This window comes from Oenanthe melanoleuca, chromosome 2 (genome assembly GCF_029582105.1).
Source record: "Oenanthe melanoleuca isolate GR-GAL-2019-014 chromosome 2, OMel1.0, whole genome shotgun sequence".
NCBI classification, from domain to species: domain Eukaryota; kingdom Metazoa; phylum Chordata; class Aves; order Passeriformes; family Muscicapidae; genus Oenanthe; species Oenanthe melanoleuca.
Window position 1 is genome coordinate 56,987,936 of NC_079335.1, and position 17,822 is coordinate 57,005,757.

A 17,822-nucleotide genomic window follows, 5' to 3' on the forward strand; every position below is an offset into this window, starting at 1 on the left:
GAATTTTAAACCCAGAGACCTTTTACTGTACTTGCACAACAGAATGTTTGTTATGGAAAGCCAGTGCATGCACACCCACCCTTTCAGCTTCCACTGTTTGTATCCTGATATTGCAAACTGCTTTTGGACCTGAGAAGTCATGGGAAAGACAGACTACTCTTATGAAAGTAATCTGAAGCTAACACATCCCACACCCACAGCCAGCACTGCCAATACCAAGCAAATGGTAAATGACAATAAATGAAAGGGAAGTGTATTGTAAGTGAAATACTTGCAGACTGTTTATGAACAACAGTTAGGAACTTTCCAGAGATGTAAAACAGGATAATCTTTTTCCTAAAGACACTAAGAAACAAGGACAGAGAAATGCTGGAGGATTCTTATGTGCAAGATACAGTAGAAAGCAACTGGAAATAAATTAGAATGTAAAGAAAAAATAATTTTCACAATCAGAGGAAAAGTTGTTAAACAACCTATGAATGCAGGTGAATTATCTTTTACCCAAAATTATCCTTACAAAATTTGTTGTCACATACCATATTATTAACGGCCATGTTTAACAGGGAAAGAACTCCTTGCTTTGAAATTCTACTAATTTAAAATTAATCAGTAGATCATCAGATGCAATAGCAAAAGCCACAGCAATGTTGTAAGATAAGAACTTTCCAGGCAGCAAGAGGGATTTCCTGCAGAAACCTAAAGGGAGCTGCAAAACAACTCTGTTGTTCTGTACCTTCTCTAGGACATACACAATGTGGAACAGATATCAGAATCTGTCTTCTACAAATGTCAGCAACCTCATTGCTTGTCTTGGTTTTGTGTGGGATATCAACTTTTGATATGGTAAAAAATGTTTACAAAAATGCTTTATGTGTATGAAAATTAGGTACCAGTATGAAGGGCAACTCATTCTTGCTACAAAACCCATATATTTTTATTTCTGTTACTTTAAATACTTTTCATCTATAGGTACAGACTGTTTTCCTCCTGGGTTTTAGAGGAAACACTCTTCCAAAATTGCCATTAACTCATATTGATCAGCAGCTTATAAATGAGCCATTTGTATGGACTGCTGCAGTATCTGCTGCCATACTGGAAAGAAAGTTTGATGGCATTTTTCTCATCCATGTCCCTGGGAAGTGATGGGCTGTCTGAGCTCACTCTGAGCTCCTGCCAAGGCCTGGGGTGACAGTCTCAGAAGAGAATAAATCCCACAGAAAAGAAATTGCTGGCCTCTTTTTGTACATGATTGATTTGATAGTTTGGAGCATAGAAATATATTCCTTTGTGTATTACTAGCAGAAAATTAATAGTCTCTTTCTTTTATCACAAGAGTATTAGGTGCTTGCCTCATGGATTCTGCCCCCTTTCTCAGCTTAGTTAGCAAGAATGATTTTAGATGAGAGGCACTTTGGCTCCTAAGCTTTAGCTGATGATTAATGTTTTTGGGACATTTCAGTGTGGTAGTGTTTCAGGCTCTCCCCCAAACATATGTGATGTGTTCACCCTTCTCCAAAACATCTCTGATTCTGTAACGTGCAGTGACACACTACTCATCTATTGGAGCAGCTGATTTTTACAGTTGTGTATGCCTTGCCTTGGAGTACTCTGACACAGGTAAATTCACATTCACTGAACACATTTAACAGCCTTCTTCTTGTATTTATCTAAAACTTTTTTTAAAGTGGTCTGTTCTTGTTGTTCCCCTACACAGGAGTTAATCGATGTGCCAAGCAAAGCTGCTTTGAAATCTGGCTGCTGAAATGTAAAGCTGTAAAGTACTTAGGAGCTGATCTGACTTTCCAGGTTTAAGGAAAGCTACTGCATGCCTTAAGTCAAAATGTCTATAGGAGAACAATTCTTGCCTTAAAGGGACTGAAATCGTCAGCATTGCATAGATGTAGTTACAGAAAGGTACTGACACAAAATAGGTGCTTTGGGTACCATTCAGTAAAAAAATTAATTTGGCCAAAATCGACTTCTTTTTTTTTTTTTTTTTTTTTTTTTTTTTTTTTTTTTTCCAATGAAGGTTTATGTGGACTTGGATACGTAAGTTTGAAGCAAGTGTGAGAATGAATCTTGGTACCTACCCTGTCCTTCAGAGGCATTTTGGATCTGCTGAGTTTACAAGGTCAAAGAGCTCTTACATAGTCAGCCCTGCAAAGCCTGCCAGAGAGCTGTCAAATTAGTGGGGTTTGTTGTTTTGCTTTGCTTTTTTTAAAATTCTTCATTAATTAAGTTCCCACAGGAGAAAAGGTTTCCATTTCTCAGTACTGGCAATTGTATCCTACTATTTATTAAGCCATTTAAACTATGCTGAAAACTGTGAAGTGGCTTGAGGGTTTTTGACTGGCTTCCTGATTACAAATAACATTGATTCTTGTCCCAAATGCACTTGCAGTAGAAAAATAATTTCTTGTGAGCACCTTAGTTTATAGGTCTTGCCTATAATAGGGATTTTAGGAGACAAAAATCCTCAGTCACTGCGAGTAAAACAGAGAAAATATATAGTTAATGTGCTCTTGAAAAAAAGTGAGGTGCCCTTAAGTTTTGTATTGGCGATATATCCAAAATTAACATTGGGAGATGTGATCTTATTAGAGGGAAGGAAAAAATCTAATTATAGATGTTTTTTTTTTATATCAGTATTGTGATGCTAACAAGTCTAAAACACTGAAATAATTTATTTTCATTTCTAAAATATGCATGATTGATTTCAAATATAGCCTAGATGCAAATTTACTGACACAGAGACACCATTCTTGTCATGTGCAAAAGAAGAATTGCTCTTTAAATATAATTAAAAACCTTAGAGAAACTTGTTCAACTTTTTAATGATTTTCAGGTCTTGCTAAAATTATGCTGATTATATTTCAGATTCAGATTCAGCCTTCCAGCTTTGGGAGACATTTTTACTGTGAGTGTTACATGTTCACATAGCTATCTCATGACCACTGAGACTGAAATTTAACATTAACAGGATGGTGGGGGTTTTTCCAATTGTGATGACCACAGTACACAGAGTTTGCAGAGTATCTGGTAACTATAGTGTCCTTCCTTCCTCCTCTTTAAATGTTTGTTAACACTGTCTTTCTGCAGTGCTGAATGTTCTGTGAAGAAAACCACATTAAATAATAAGAGTATAATGTGTGGGGAGGAAGATGGGGGCAGAGGGAGAGGCAGATGACTTAAGGAGCAAGCTGGAGGGAAGAAATGAGATGATGTATAATGAGTGCAGGTAGACAGCTGGTCCCTGGCCTGAGCTGATGGCATCTCTCTGAGCAGGACACAGAGAAATTGCTGGTGGTGACAGATGACAGTGGGAGAAGCTGGGTTTCACAGGGGACTGAGGAAAAGGTGTGTGAGCAAGGGGCAGACATGACAGCTGAAGGTTGTGCTGGGGACTTTTGGGCACCTTGTACCTCCCAAGACCTGGGGATCCACTTTGCTAATGCCCTCCAAGGCTGAGGATGTCACCAGTAGCAAAGTTGAGGTAGGATGCAGCAAAACTGGGAGCAGACAGGAAAAGTGATTTGGGGCAGGCTGTTCATCTGAGTGGAGATGGGGCAGGTGGGGAAGGGGATGTGAGAGGGAAGTTGAAAAGGTGATCAAGAAAGCAAAAGGGAAGGGGTAAGAGAGAGGAAGAGAAGGTATGGAAGCAGTGCTGTCTGGAGGTAGTTGAGAGCAGCCCAGTCCTTGGCCACAGGCTCACAGCACCATTGAGGAGGTCTCAGCCCAACCCCCTGCTCACAGCCCTGAGGTCAGATTTAGTTGCTGCTGGCTTTGTCCAGTTGAATCTTGAAAAACTGGAGATCATCACTACCAGGGTTCCTAAACTATTATCAGCTGTCTCACACAAACCAATTTCCCCTGTGCCTCCACAGCCCAGATGGCTGGAGGCTGTGGGGTGCTTCCCACAGTGCTGGACACATGGGCATGGTCCTTCCTTACCAAAGCTGCCCTTGTGGCAATGCAACCCTCCAAACTCTGTTTGGCATGTCCCCAGTGACTGTTTGAAAGCATCTTATCCTTTCTGCCCCACCTTGTCCCCATATCTTAGGTGATCTGATGGACACAGACACAGGGGAGGGTTTCTCAGAGGTGAGTGACTCTACAAGTCAGGATCAACAAAAAAATTGCTGCCATTCACCTCACTTTAGCACTTGGCATCAAGCCTTTCCTGCAAAACTAAGGTTTACATATAAGAAAGTAGTGTTTAACCACTTTAACCACCTTTTAACCAGGATACAAAATATTTATGCAAACCAGGCTGCCTATCCAGTGTTACAATTTTAATAAGTTGTGACCAATTCATTACTGAAATCATTAAAAATTTTGGCACCTAATCATGTAAACTCAGTTCTCTGCATTTGTCAAATTAACCAGGACTAGAGAGGCCCAATTTCCTTACCTTTCATTTTTGATTAACTGTTTGTATGAAAAACTCTTTGATCCCAATGCCACCACCTCATCCTCAGGCAGCAAACTTTAACCACAGGAAATATAATTTGTGCAGCCATAGGGCAGTAAAAACCTAAAGAAGTCACTGACTCTAGGTCCTGCATCAAGGCCAGGGAAAATTACACACAAAAATTAAACTGCCTAAGCAAACCTTTGGCTGTGTTAGCTCCACAACCACCCATGCAGGCTCTTCCACTGCTTCATATCCTTGGGTCCTGCAGCACTGCTGGACCTGCAGTTCCCAAATGTCCTCTGATCCTTCCCTGTGCAGTGACAGTACTCAGTGACTCCTGCCCAACTGTACCACCTTTCTTTTATTACTGTGATAAAAGTCATTCCTATCTCAAATTTCTCAGCATTTTTTAATTCTAACCTTGTTCCCCTCTGCTCACATCTTCTTGTGGCCAAGAAAATCCGTGTAAGAGACACTTTGAGCTGGGTGCAAATTGCCTGCTCTCTAATGTGCTGTGACATGCCAGTGAAGGTGTGGCTGGGTTCTCTCCATGTCAGCCTCCCACAGGCATTCTGTGTCCACACAGACTCTACAAGTGCTCTGACACCCTTCAGGGCATTCTTTAATTTTCCTTTGTAGCTATTTAGTTATTTTTACAACTAGTGTCAGACTTACTATCTCCAAAACCTTTTTCCCACTGCCAAATTCATTTGACAATAGCCAATAATTTCATAATTATTCAGACTTATAATGCCAAAAGTGGCAGTTCTTTGGAAAATAATAAAAGATTGGTTAAGGCATTTTGTGCCCACGTTAGTTAAATAATTTCTTCATTAACTTAGCAAGATTTAATGTACCCACTTCTATTTCTGCTATCATTTTCAAGACCTGTCATAGAATGATAACTCTTAAAGTAGTGTCTCAGGCTTGAAGAAGATGAGATATATTCTAAGTACTAAGCAAACAACTGATGAAAGAGTTACTTGTTCCATCCAAAAATCTGCTGTGATACTCAATTTAAGAGACAGCCGTTTTCTATCCAGAATACCAAACTAAATATAGAGGTGTGTTTAGTGCAACATTTTGTTTCTAATTTTAAAGAGTTACTTTGAAGGTAGTTTTTTTGATGGTTGTTGTGCGGTTTTGTTTTGGGTTTGTTTTGTTATGTTTTGTTTGGGTGGTTTGGGTTGTTGGTTTGTTTTTTTTTCTTGAATGGTTGTTTGTTTTGTTTGATTGCTGGGATTTTTTTTTCATGGTAGAGAGTGCTGTTATTCTTTCTTTGACTTCATAGTGTTCCAGACAACAGTAAGCTTCTGATTCTCTTTTCTTCCCCTCCCAAAGAGTGTGTTCAAAAGAAGGAAGAAACAACTACTTGTACTGTGCCAGCACTTTAAATATGTGGAATAATCTGTAGTTGACATGTTCCATCACTAGAGGGAAATCATCCCAGTGCTCTTCTCAGTAATGCTGGTAGGCACACTGCTCTCTAGAGCTGCAAAATGTGCAATAGGTTTCAGTTGGGATGCAAAAGTCAGCACCCACCCCAGGCCCTGTTCCAGCCCTCACATCCCTGAGGGTCATCTACATTCCTATGAGAAAGACAGGAATGAAAAAGAAATGCTAACAAGGGAGAAAACCTGATTTTTAGTGCTGTCTCTTTGGGATTTTATAGTACATTTTACCTTTGGCTTCATTTGGTAGAAGTCAAAGTGAATCAATGAGAGAATTTCTAGTTTAAATATTTAATTTCAAGATAATTTTGATTTCTGTCTCCAGAAGCACCATTTTCACTGTTTTTACAGTGATCCTTCTGGGGTGAAGTACTACAGAAATAGGTATTGCATATGTAAATGGCATTAATTAGGTATTTAGTCAAATACTAATTTTTAAGGGAAGGGTTGCCACAATTCAATTCTTACCTTTTTTTCAAATATTTAACCTAAATATCAAGATATTTCAAACCCTGAACTTGATGCTATGAATGAAAGAAATAATAAAGAGATTTCTGAGTGATTTCTTGATAGACAAATCCTTACTTTCCCATCCATGCTTTCAGGGCTTTTGTTTTGCTTTGCTTTCCTCTCCCTTGCAATCCTACACATGAGTAACTGCTGCTCTGGCATCCTACTCACACATGCTGAAAGATGGAATAAATCTTTGGATTGACACAGAATTACATTGACTTATACTGGGATCACCCTAAGCTCTAATCAGGCTTCTATATAATTTCCCAATTATATTGTTCCTTTAACCTACTGCAGAGTGATTTTCATCTTCTTACACAACTCTCTTTGAATGCAGCTGAGCATTACATTACAAAATTTTCAGTCTTCACAGATGACTGCCTGAACCTAAGCCTCATTAAACCCTCAGAGATCAGACTGAAGAAACACTTGCTATAATTCCAGTTTTGAACTGCTGTCAAAATCCATCCAACTTTCAAAGTTTCTTATTCTGTTCCAAAAACTGGAGTAGCTCTGTGTTTGCATGTTGAAAAACCAACACACAGTAATACATCATGTGTCCTAATTTTCTCCTAATGGTGTTTCCTCTCCTGTGAACAAATATTTCAGCAGACATATTGCAGCCATTTAAAAAGGACTCAGATGGCTTTGGGGCTCTCTTCCTAGAAAACAGCAACTAGCAGAGAGAAGAACAAGATGAATCAGAATGGATGAGAGATGAATAAAAAAACTGGGGACATTGCAATCAGGTTACCAGCAACAGTTGATCAAGTCACACTGGTGGAGACCCCAACAACCTTCACCCACATTGTCTTAGGCCACCACCTCTGTCTTGTTGCTGCAAGGTTACTTTTTGCTGTGCAGGCAGGCAGGACTTCTAAATTTACCTCTTTTGGAGTGTGAAATACCAAAAAAACAAGAATTCAGGACTGTTTCTAGTTTGGTTTTTTTCCTCCAAGAAGTAAGTATCTTGAGAAAAAGAAGTTTAGCTTGCAGAAATCTTCAAATACCCTTACTCACATGGGCTTGCTGCTCTGTAGCTGATTTAACTGCTTTTAATGCATTAGAATTTAATTCAGAATTTGGAATTTGAATGCTTTGGAATAGCAAGATAAATCATTTTCTCTACTCACTGATTTAGCCAAAGTGCCCTATGACAAATTTCATAGTGATGCTTTCAGTACAAAACCTTTATCCTTAGCCTGGAGCCAAGGAGTAACTTCCTTTAGTAATTGTCTGCATACACATGTATACACATAGAGAAACTCAGAAAAACCTCAGTCAGAAGTCAGTCCTGATCTCATCTAGTCTGATCCCTGCTCAGAGCAGGGCCAGCCTTGAAGTTAGAGTGAATGTTAAAATTAGATCGGATCGCTCAGGGTTATGTCTAGTCGAGTTCTGATTATCTCCAAGGATGGAGATATATGCTCTTTCCATAATAAACAAGTGGCTTAGATCTAGAGCACTGACAGCTCAAGGACTTAGCCTTTTGGGGTTTATCTGCAAAATAAATTAAGGACACTAGTGGAAGGGATCATGTAAAAGCATAGATACTTCATCCCATTCACTAGACCCAGACATGGGCTTAAATTATAATCTCCTGTTCTGGTGATTGATTTTGCTTTTTCAACTCCTGCATTTTATTCTCACTCTAGCATCACAACAATCATAGGTATTTTTCCCCTTAGGAGAAAAAATTAATTACATTATATACAGGTGTGCAATTTAAGGGCTAAAATTAAAATAGTATCAAGATATTTCCTTTTTGGTTCTCTCTCACTCACAGATGTTAAACCACTTTCTTTTACTGATTAATAGATTCTGGCAATCAAACAGTCCAAAGTTTTATTGGCAGGACTGAACTCTTTTGCACTTTATTAATGATGAACCTTTTCAGAGAGCCATAAAAGTAATTAGTTAGGCTTTTTAATAAATTACCTGGGGGAAAAAATCTTTTTCACCACCCCAGAGTTGTCAGTAAGCAGAATAATAAAATCAATTGGTGAAAATAAAGGTTTATTTCAAGGTAAGATTCAAAATCTGGCATTTGATCAGTTCCACATTTATTTTGGAAAGCTATGCAAAATATCAATACTTTACATTATAAAATATAATACTTATATAATACAATATAAAATAAAAATATAATACTTAAAAATACAACTGTCATGAGATAAAACTAGCACAGACAATATTTTAAAACATTCAAAGTATTAAATAGCTATGTTAATTTTTTCAGATAGGTAAGACTCAAGTGAAATAAAGGATGAGACAACAAGGAAAACAATGGCTGCTGTAACTTATGTTAAAATAATTTCAGATGTTCTTTATCCTGCTAAAGGTCTCTATTCACCAGTGAAGATTGATGAGCCCATGGAGACATTGCCATCTCCATTCTTCATCCACAAGTCATGGCCACTGCAAAACTCTCACCTATGAAGATGGGCTTGTGCTAATGTGCTGATCTGTAAACTGGGTTATATACCCATGAAGCTGACACCTCCAGCAGAATGGGCCTAAATCCACCAGTCCCTGACTTTCACAGATATTAGGATCAGCAGAATGTTTTAGAGCATTTCTTCCCAAATGAGGGAAAAAACCTCCAGATTCCTTCCTCCTTTACCTGCCTCTCATCTCTTAGAAGAAAAGTTGAACCCCACCTGTATAGCACACTGAGCCTCAGCCTGCCTGTGCTCTCAGAAGATACCAAGACCATTCCTCCCAGATTGTGCCCTCGGCGACTTTACACAGAACATCTATTTTATGGTTCCTATAATCAAGGTGTCAATGAGATCAGCCTGATTAATTCCTGGGAATTCTCCAGATACACATAGAGATGCTACTGCAGTCTTCCAGAAACTGAAGTCAGATGGGAAAGGTTTTTTGTGGATACTTAGAGGCAACACCTAGGCATGGTTTTTAGAACCTTCAGTTTTGGACATTGGACAATACTTTTCTCTGGCTTCTGACACCCTCAGCAGCAGCACATCAGCAGCAGGAAATAGAAGAGGATCAAGGTCCTGGCCCCCACTGCACAGCCCTAGTCCAGGCAGCTCTGTTCATCTCAGGGGGTGTGGGTGGCACTGCACCCACAGCAGCAGCCAGACTGAGGCTTTCCATAAATAATTTTGAAAAACAAACAAACAAACCTGCAGAATAACAACTTTTCTGTTCTATTTCTATTTTCTATTCTATTATTTTCTTGGACTAATATAAAGACTTCAAGTTACACTAATGCTAAATTCTTGGCTAAAGCTGGAGTCAGAGTTTGGTTTAAGGTTGGATTCATAGCTCAGGTTTGGAGGGTTTTTCCAGAACAGCTTAGGCTGCAAAAAGGCTGTCAGGTGTGGCTGAGCTAAACCCATGTCATTCACTGTAATCCCTTCACATCTGTAGCTACGTTCTTGCTTGTATCCCCCACTCTAACAAAAGCACTGATCCCTGTTCAGTGGCCCTGTGCAGAGGCAAAGCTCAGCAACCCTTGTAGGCATCAGCTGATAACTTAACCTACCACTGCCTTTTCTAACTTATCAGTTGTCTTGGTACATCCCAAATTCCAGCTGTGGCCAGGTTGTGGGTGAGGATGATGGCTCAGGCTTGCACACACCTGTGAGTAGCAGTAGGCTGGGGCTGAGTCTAACTGGTACCACCAGCACTCCCACAGCTTCCCAGCTGCTCTGTTGCTTCTGCCTAAATCTGGAGGCTTGGAGCTTAGTAAAGGCTGATGCTGGGCCAAGAGGCAGGGAAATGGAGAGAGGCTTCCCATGGAGACCCCAAAACAGTCCTCAAAGCAGTCTCAGTATTCCTTTGGGCTTCATGCTCTCTTGTGTCTCTGAACGTGGCTTAGGTCTGAAGGAATACATAACTGAACATTTTTCCTTCCAATTTGGATACTGGACCATGACAATGGCTCTTAGGCAACACAAATAGATAATTAAGCAGTGAACCTCTGAATGGAGTTGTCATGCAACAGGGTCAATTTAACTCTTTTGCCTTGGACTCTGTCCCGAGACTGTTGCCTTCACATAGTCCAGAAGGACACAAAGTTTAAGTAAACAAAAGATTATTGGTCTGCTTGGGCAACTAAGAAGGACAGGGAAGATAAACTGCCTGGATAACCATAAAAAGATTGATTGTTGCCATTAGTGCAGGGCAGGGATAGAGAAAGGATAAGAGGTTTATCCAAGTTCACTGGTGACAAAAGATAGAGAAGACAACAAGAACAAAGCCTTTCCACTTTTATTAATATGAAAATTATTCAACACATAGACACTGAGTTTAAAAATTTACTGAATATGTGGGAAGGAAAGGTTTCTTATCATTTCTTCTCTTTTTAAAAAGAAATCACAACCAAATGTAAAGATCATACTTACTTTAGAAAAGATCAATCAAACAACACTACTCTGATTCAAAATGCTAGCTTCATTATGTCTCTGCAGTTAAGCCCACAGCCTGACATAACTATATTTCTCATCCCCCCCAGAAAGCCTTTTTGACAGTTAATCAACTTAACAAGACTCCTGCAAGGATCCCAGCATATAGTCCCTTAGCACAGCCTGGTGATGCCTTGCTTCTAAGGTCACTGGGTTTCTCCTCATTAACATCTACTTGTGTGACACAGCTGATCCTGGCACATCTTCAAAAGAACCCCTCCAAGCCCTCGGGGAGGTGTTTGCTCTGAGAGCTGAGCAGCCTTCCGAGGTGCCTGTGAAAGCAGTCTGGCAAATAAAGCCATGCCAGAAGAAAAGCAAGAATTACAGAAACACAAGAGGCAGCCCTGAACAACCCAACTCGCTACAGCCAGGCTGTGTTTAAAAACCTTCAGCTGTAGCTTTTAAACCCTTGGCCAGAGAGGAGTCAGCAAATGCCTTCAGCCAACACACCAGCACTGGCAAGAATTGCAAAAACACAAAATACATGATATGAACCTACTGTGGTGGTTGTGCAGCACATTTTCCTCCACTGAACCATGAGTTCTTAAATACAAAAAAATCCACTAGGAATGTAGGAATCTTCCAAAAACTCCCCTGGACACAGACCAAGCCCCTCTATGGCTCAGAGCCCTGTTATTTCAGCAAGGTCAGAGGGAGTTAGCCTGAACTTGTGGTCAAGAAGCATTCGGCCCAACAGTTGTTAATGGCAGAGTTTCCTTCTGCCTCTGCCTCATTTTCAATTAAAGGCACAGCAATACTGGGGATTGAGTGGGATGTTTATACAGATCATCCTGCTGCCCCTGGCATGCTCTTTTCCATCTGGGGATGGAAAAGCTTTGAAAGAAGAAAACACTGCAGCAAAGCTCACAAAAGCCATGTAATCCCATATGGTATAGATGTAAAGGAAAAAATTAATGAATCAGCTCAATCTCTTAGAAAACCTTTTGTTCCTTACTGCTCACATTGTTTGGCAACAGACAGCTCTGTGTTGGGGCTGAGTTCTTTGTATTTTGGCACAGCTACAAAACCCAGACATAGGTTTTGCTCCACAGGAGAAGGCATTAAGGACCTGCAAGAATGTGAAAGAGAGCTAATCATTCTTAAGTAAAAATGTGAACAGAAGTTTTCAAAGAGAAAAGAATTGTTCAGTGCTCAGTACTCACAGAGGAGCAGCTAAGTCTGAGAATTCGATTTATAATGAGAGCTTTCCCTTTTTCAGTTGTTAACATTTATTTCCATATATGCAGCTAGATAAACAATTGGCAAGATTTCAGCAGCACAGAACAATAATCCAGCTAGGCTTTGGCATTAAGCAGCCTTAGGACTGACTTTAGCTCAGTGAATCTGTTTACTTTGCTCAAGTGTTTCTAATAAATACTGTCTCTCATTCAAGTCTGTGCCTCCAAGAAGTGCATCTACCTTAGCACTAGGTTTCAAGAAGGTTGGAGTATAAATGGAAGAAGGAGGTGAAAGTAATCTTGTCTTATCAGCACAAGGTATCTCATGAATGCAGCTTCACTGGTACAAAATATATTGAAACTGAGCCAGTGGCATCCATTTCAAAGGGACCAGAACGGTCAATGCAACAAAGCACTGCCAAAAGCTCAGCATGAGAATATACTCTGATGTCTGAGGAGGCTGCAGCAGCCAGAGCGTGGTGGCTTAGCACAGTACAGGAGCAACACGGGAACAGTCACACAGGACGACTGTCACTACCCAAAGATAACTTCAGGGATCCTCTGCATTTGAAAATCAGCACCAATGAAATGTTGCAGGACTCAGAAAGTGGCATAAGAAAAGCAACTTCTATTTATTGAGAGGAGTTTCTAAGAGTTTTCAAATCCATGTGCTTTGCCATTGATGCCCATTGCCTGAAGCAAAACTTGCTTTCTTTTTACCAATTAAAAATTGTTAAAATTGCCCTTACCTTCCTTATTTTTTCTATTGCCAGCAATTTAAAGAGCTCTGGTGAGCCCCATGCACTTTTCTGTTTTGCTATGATACTTCTAATTGCTGAACTGCCTGGTGCAATGTTAACTCATAATATAATTAAAAACTAGAGGACCTTTTGGATACAGTATTTGAAGTGCTGGCCTTCCTTTTGTCTTTTAGAGTGGAAATCAAGTCAAGTTCTCACCTTGCGAAGTCATAGAATGTACCCTATGAAATTTTTATTACTAGGGCAGAGATATAAAATGCCTGTACTCTGACTTGGGCACATTAAATTGTAATAAGAAGGCTCACCCTATTTCATTAAATGGAGGAACTGGGAGGAGGGTGATAACCAGGGTATATGGTGTACCTTCCACTAAGGTCTGAGCCACCTAAACAAAAGCCACCAAAACTTGGTTTTATAATTCTTCTTCTTTTATATACTTTCTGTTTATAGTGTAACGCATTGACAAAGATATGTTAATTTTGTTGTACATACAGGAGACAAAATTTGTCATATGCCAAGCAGCTGCTAGTGGCCTACACATCCTACAAGGATTTGTGGCCTACATATGACTGGTTTATGCAACAAGATGCTAAAAATACATATACCTAAGCAAATGTGTTTCTGGAAAAAGACTGTTCTTTTTCAGGGCATTTTGATGGCACTTTGTTGCACAGACGGGGTTGATCCCTCTAAAATGAACATTGTTGCATGGGTTTAAAGCTTCTTTGAAGTTTTAAATTAAAAATAGAGAAAGTATGTTTATTATATTGGATATAATTTTTGTGGAAATCCTGTTTCCTTCATGATATTCCTGGTCACTGATCTCCAGCGTTAATATCTGAGCAAGGATACGACCAATGAATAATAGAAATCATGATATTTGTATGACATTTCCAAAATCTGTAAGTCCTTTTTCATTATGTTAATAAAACAAGTATTAAAATAAATTTAGCCTTCTTCTAATAGCATTCATTGGATTCAAAATGAGTGTATTAAGGGAAGTTTTCCCAGAAGACAGAATTACCAGAGGGCTCTGTGCCAGAAGAAATAGGATGCTGACACACAGTCCCCTGGCTTGCTTTTCAGTAACACAGCACAGCACCGCTCACAGCTGCACTGCCTCACATGCTCACACTCCAGGGCTCAGTCCATGCTTAGTTTCAAGACAAAGTTTGTTGTCTTAATTCATTTTGTACTTACCATTTTTAATTGTGCTGGTAGACTGCTTAGTAAACAAAAGAAAAATCTAACAGATGCACAAATTTTTGTTTATGAGAGAACTTACACTCATCTGTTTGCTTGTAAGCACCTTTTTCAACAGTGTTACTAGAAACTCCTAAGCACTCCAAACAAAATCAGAATCTGTTTCCTAGGGTTTTCTTTTACACACAGGAGTGAAGTCCCTGCAACAGTGGATTTAAAATATGTGAATTTTTAAAGAACAAAAGGAACATAGTTTGGTGACTTGTTTTTTTAGCGCTATGCTGCTTTGTGATTTTTTTAAAATTGCCTATCAACAGTTGGAAGTAGGAAGGCCATCTATTTCTAAGGGATTCATAATGAGCTTGTGATGACTTCAAGAACAAACTGAAAGGCTCCCACATGAAAGTGTGTGACAAGTCTGGAGCTGCATTCTCATGCTTCATGCAAACTAGGAGCGAGGCCCAGCAGAAACCGGTGAGGTTACGCCTACAGGAATGATGCAGACATATCCAAATTCACTCTAAACTAGGCTACAGTCTGCCCAGGCTGTAAAAGTTTGTCCAAGAATCAAGATAAAAATTCAATCAGTTCATCCATTCCAGTAGAAACAATGCTGGATTCATAGCAGAGGAGAGAGTAAAAATCTCTGTACTTAGCAGTTAGGGCACAGAGCTCAGAAAGAAAATCGTGGACAAGTCCTTGTTTCACAGGCTGTTTCTCTTGTCTTCAGCCACCACTCCTGCTCTTCCTCACCTCCTGACACTTATTTGAAGACACCAATTTACTATATGAAAAAGCATAATTTGTTTTGAAGAGTCTGATCCTGTAGATGTGTGTTATATGTGATCTGAGACACAATCCCAGATCAAGATTCCTCCGGGCCTCGAGGCAGGATAATCTTGTCTGATCAGGCTGACACATCCAATAGATGCTGAACTTCTCAAGCTTGTGATTGCTTTGCCTTCAGCAAAGGTGCAATAAATATTCTTGCATGCAACCAAGACTAAGAGCAGCCCATCACCACAAGCTGCCTGAGATCAGCTAGTTAGCCCTAAGTCTGCATACATCAGCTTGTATTCTAGTAACTTGACCTGAATTCTCAAATGTCTTTGTGACTATCATAGGATCAAAAAGTAGTTCTAAAGCATCACCTAAAACAAGGTTTTCTCAGTCCAACCCCAGAAGCTGTGACTGCTCAAATACAAACTCCCCTTGAGTGCTTTTCAATTGCTTAGCCTCCTCAGACTGATAGAGGATGCTATCAATTGCAACACCACTCTGAAAATGGATCCAAATACAAGTTGTGAAGCCACTCAGTTTACATGTGAAAGGATGTATTTTTTAGTTTCTAGGGACCAGCTCACCACCCTTGTTCTAAGGCTTATAAAGCCACAGGTTAAACTCTTCTTTCATGTCTACCCTCAAGCACCCATGCAGAAAGCACACCTCTAACAGGTATCTCTGGAAGCCACAGTAAGATGAGTGACACTAAAAGCATCAACTGCCTTCAGAAACCTACAATAGGAGAATGATGACTTTTTTGATAAAAAGTAATTTAGGAAAGCACACTCCTTGCTTGGCTTACCTTTTTCTCTCTATTCATGCCCTCTTAAACCTTGAAGTAGTTTCTAGAACATATTTCCCACCAGTGAAAGGTAAAACATCTATTAATTTCAAAAAATACATGGCTGTATTTATCAAAGACCTAAATAGGTGGGACTCCAGAGACACAGTGGAGTGTCCTCACCCTGCAATAGTCAGGTTTATCCATGGACCAGGGTCTGCACAAAAAGCAAAAATTTCTGTGGTGGTTGTATTACTGGGTACAGTTCCTGGACTCTGAAGGTCTGCAGGAGTTCTCTGGTGCTGTCCAGAAACACCAAAAAAACTTCCCTTAGGCTTTCCTATGTGTAACTCTTCTTGCCTGACAGTGCTGCTTTCAGTGAGCAGAACTGACAGCCATGGGCAGTACTTAGGCTGTCTCTGCCTAAGTGAAGCAAACTGTTTAAGTATAGGCACAGGAATTATACTATACAGGATAAAAGTAAAAATCTGTTCCCTTACACGAGACTGCAGTGCAGTTGTGTCTATTCTGAGCTTTGTTTTAGCAGCATTAATGTAGACCATTGCATGTTCTCACTTTTAGAAAGTTGCATTTTATGTCCCCACTTAAAAAACTTGCAAAGAAAATGTCAAGGATTGCTTTATGCACACTCCTACATGTAAGAAGATTAAGAACAAGTCTAACTAGTTTTCAGAAAGAACAGAAAATCAGCATTAATCATCTACCAAGATCTAATGTTCCAACATTTTCTCATTACTTCATGTGCTTCTGCCCACCTACTTAAGAATTCAAAATATTTCAACACATAATGAATAAATCACAGGGAGAATCATAATGAAGTATGAAAGTGGAATTTAAGTTAGTTATCCATCAGTTACTAGCTTCACCATAACTGTGGACAGGCATAAGAGCTAAGCACAGAGGAGCATGAGCTTCCTCCTGTTTCTTGTTCCTTCTACACCAATTCTGAAATCCTTTTCTATATTCAGGAGAAAAATGCTATAATACTACTAATGTTCTATATATTTTGTGCACACTGATATAACTCACTCATTCCCACTGAGTTTCAGTTAAGTCATTGCCAGCCTTGCAGAAAATACAGGAACTCTTTTGCTTCAAATGTCCATGAGTTTATAAACACCATTTTACCCTCAGTAGTCAAACATACAGAAAATAAAAATAGCACTTCTGCATTTTTTTCTCTCTGCAGAAAATTTGTGATCAGCTTCAATTTCACTCCCTTGCCAGCTTCTCTCTAGCATTCTGCAAAATCCTGATTGCAGCACAATGACTAGGGAAAAGGCACCTGACCAGCATGATGGAGCAAAAAGAGAAAAGGAACAGCACACTATTTTTTTCGTTGTCATCTCAGAGGGAGCAAGTGAACAACTTGTGCTGGCTCTGCTCCACAGACACTAAGAAGCAGCCAAGGCCATCTCCATTTAAGGGGGAGCTCTCCATCACTGTGCATTCTTGTGAACAACAGAGGACAGGCAAATAAAGGCCAAAAATGCAATGCCAAAATAATTTTAGGCAGTGTAAACATTACAAGGTTGTACAAGTAGACAATAAAAGATGACAAGTGATTTAAAGCATCAACCACTAAAGCAAGCCTCTTTAAACAAAAATTAGTATTTATTATCAGACAATTAGAGCAAATACTTTTGAATTGGATCTGTGGACAAAGGACTTTGTTCTGAAAAGAAAGCAGATTGTCAATTCTTTTATTTTTGCTGTCAGACTGTAAAAACATTGACTACCCTTAATTCACTTGCTTTTACAATAGCACAGCCATTCATTCCTCACCACACCCATATGTATTTTCTATTCATACTCAAAAACTAAAGTAGTATTCACATAAAAAGTTCTATATGATACCTCTAAGGAAAGTAGCTCTAACCTAAAGAGCATTAAAAAGGATAGTAAGCCTGATCATTTTTCTAGTTTAGATCTTTCTCTTTTTACAAAATAAGTTTGCACTTAAAAACCCAAAAGGACTGTATCTCTGAGGAATAACTTGTATCCACACAGTGGAGGGGAATTCACGTCTACATGAACATTTTTTATTAGCATCATTGAAGCACTGCCTACTTATCTGTACTCACCATGCTTCTGGTTCACACTGGAAATTTCCTGCACACGCCAACTTGAATATTTTTAGATGGGACTGAGCTTCCATAGTTACTCCAGGGAATTGCTTAAATATCCAGTATACAGGACCAAAACAGAGCTACATGATATTAAAACACCAACATACACAACATGGGAAAAAAGCATTTCCCCAGAAGTGTTTCCCATTTCAGAT